This window comes from Siphateles boraxobius, unplaced genomic scaffold (genome assembly GCF_051911475.1).
Source record: "Siphateles boraxobius isolate OS27281-9 unplaced genomic scaffold, OSU_SipBor_1 136, whole genome shotgun sequence".
In the NCBI taxonomy this organism is placed as follows: Eukaryota; Metazoa; Chordata; class Actinopteri; order Cypriniformes; family Leuciscidae; genus Siphateles; species Siphateles boraxobius.
In genome coordinates, this window is record NW_027508740.1 from 735,001 (window position 1) to 738,140 (window position 3,140).

Here is a 3,140-nt window from a genome sequence, read left to right on the forward strand (position 1 = left end):
TAGGAACGTAGATTGACCGGTACATCGAGAGCTTCTCCTTGCAGCTCAGCTCCTTCTTCACCACGACAGACCGGTACATCGAGCGCATTACTGCAGAAGCTGCATTGATCCGTCTGTCCATCTCCCGCTCCATTCTTCCCTCACTCGTGAACAAGACCCCAAGATACTTGAACTCCTCCACTGGAGGCAGGAACTCCCAACCAACTTGAAGCGAGCAAGCCACCCTTTTCCGACTGAGAACCATGGCCTCGGATTTGGAGGTGCTGATTCTCATCCCAGCGGCTTCACACTCGGCTGCAAACCGTCCCAGTGCGTGCTGAAGGTCCTGGCCTGATGAGGACAGCACGACAACTTCATCCGCAAAAAGTAGAGACGAAATCGTGGGTCCCCAAACTGGACACCCTCCGGCCCCTGGCTGCGCCTAGAAATTCTGCCCATAAAAATTATGAACAGAACCGGTGATAACGGGCAGCCCTGCCGGAGTCCAACATGCGGTGGGAACAAGTCTGACTTACTGCCGGCAATGCAAACCAAGCTCCTGCTCCGGTCGTACAGGGACCGGACAGCCCTTAGCAGAGCAGAGGCCCCGGACCCCATACTCCCAGAACACCCTTCACAGAAGCCGCGAAGGACACAGTCGAATGCCTTCTCCAAATCCACAAAGCACATGTGGATTGGATGGGCAAACACCCATGAACCCTCCAGCACCTGGAGAGATCTGGTCCAGGGTTCCACGACAGGGACGAAAACCGCACTGTTCCTCCTGAACCCGAGGTTCCACTATCGGCCGAATTCTCCTCTCCAGAACCCTGGCATAGACTTTCCCGGGGAGGCTGAGGAGTGTCTGCCAGCCCAGGGGTACTGTCCCCGACCGTCACGAGATGTTGCAGAGGCGTGTCAGCCTAGACAGCCCCACAACATCCAGAGACTTGAGGTACTCAGGGCGGATCTCATCCACCCCCCACCGAGGAGCTTCTTGACTACCTCTGTGACTTCAGCTTGGGTGATGAACGAGTCCACCTCTGACCCCTCGGCCTCTGCTTCCTCAGTGGAAGATGTGTCGGTAGTATTGAGGAGATCCTCGATGTATTCCTTCCACTGTATGACGAGATCCTCGATGTATTCCTTCCACTGTATGACGACATCCCGAGTTGAGGTCAACAGCTGCCCAGCTCCACTGTAAACAGCGTTGGTAGGGCATTGTTTCCCTCTCCTGAGGCGCCGGACGGTTTGCCAGAGTCTCTTCGAGGCCAGCCGGTAGTCCTTCTCCATGGCCTCGCCGAACTCCTCCCAGGCCCGATTTTTTGCCTCCACAACCACCCGTGCTGCAGTCCGCCTGGCCTGCCGGTACCCGTCAGCTGCCTCAGGAGTCCCACAAGCCAGCCAGACCCGATAGGACTCCTTCTTCAGCTTGACGGCATCCCTAACTTCCGGTGTCCGGGTTCAGGGATTGCCGCCTCGGAGACCTTACGGCCACAGCTCCGAGCGGCCATGTCGACAGTGGAGGTGGAGAACATGGTCCACTCAGACTCAACATCTCCAGACTCCCTCGGGTCCGGTCCAAGCTCCGCCGGAGGTGGGAGCGTAAGATCTCTCGGACAGGGACTCGGTCACACGTTCCCAACAGACACTCGCAGTCTGAGTCTGTCCCGCCTCCCCCGCCAGGTAAACACCAGATCACTTTGAATAAACGCTCTATTAATGTTACTGGAAGGTTTGTTCATAACTTCCCAGTTCGCTGGACTCACTGTTCTCTTTCACTGCATGTATGAAGAGCAGCGTGAACATTCTGCCAACTATCTGCTGTTCCACAAGAGTCACAGTGAGTTTGAAACAACATGAGTGTGAATAAACGATGACAGGAGGTTGATGTGAGTGTGTGTGTGTGGAGCGGCTGTGATGCATGAAGGGTTTGAATTCCTGCGCTGTCATGACGTGTGTCTGTGTGCGTGTGAGAGTGTGTGTGTGTGTGTGTGTGAGAGAGTGTGTGTGTGTGTGTGAGAGAGTATGTGTGCGTGTGTGTGAGCGATCGACGCGCTTCAGCAGAATCTGTCAGACAGGCAGCAACATGTTCACCTGACTCTCTCTCTCTGTCTTACACACACACACACACACACACACACACACTCTGCAGGTGAAGCTCGTGTTGTTGCGCTGAGATTCTCTCACCTGTTAGTAATAAGTTTTGAGCTCCGACTGCAACTGGCGCTCTAGAACATTCCTCACATTCTGTTGCAGCGGGGGGGGGGGGGGCACACACACGTACACAGACACACACACACACACACAAACACACACATCAGTGACAGTGTGTTAATATTGCTTTGATTTCTGTAATCTCTTCATCAGAAGTGTTTTCTCTCTCTCTCTCTCTCTCTCTCTCACACACACTCTCTCTCTCTCTCTCTCTCTCTCTCTCACACACACTCTCTCTCTCTCTCTCTCTCTCTCTCACACACACTCTCTCTCTCTCTCTCTCTCTCTCTCCAGGTGTTGAATCTGGATCGTGTTCCAGAGTCTCATTAGCACACAAAACACACACACACACTGTAATCACTTCATCATGCCTCTCAGCGCAAGTGTTCTTGTTCACAAAAACAATGACAAGAAATGTTTGTTGATGACCTTTCATGATGCTGACATTGATGAGCATGAAGTTGTGCTTGTGTTTTCAGACACACACACACACACACACACACACACTCATTCTCACATACATTCACTCCCACTTTCTCACACACACTCTCTTACACACACACACACACACAGTCTCTCTCACACACACACACTCACACACACTCTCTCTCTCAAACACACACACACACACACATTCTCTCTCACACACACACACACACACACTCACATGCTTACACACACTCACACACACACTTTCTCTCATACACAAACACACACACACACACACTCTCACACACACACTCTCTCTCTCATACACAAACACACACACACACACACACACACACACACTCACACGCTTACACACGCTCACACATACTCTCTCATACACAAACACACACACATACACACTCTCTCACTCACACGCTTACACACACTCACACACACTCTCTCTCTCTCATACACAAACACACACACAAGCATGTTTTAATGACACGGGCTCTGAC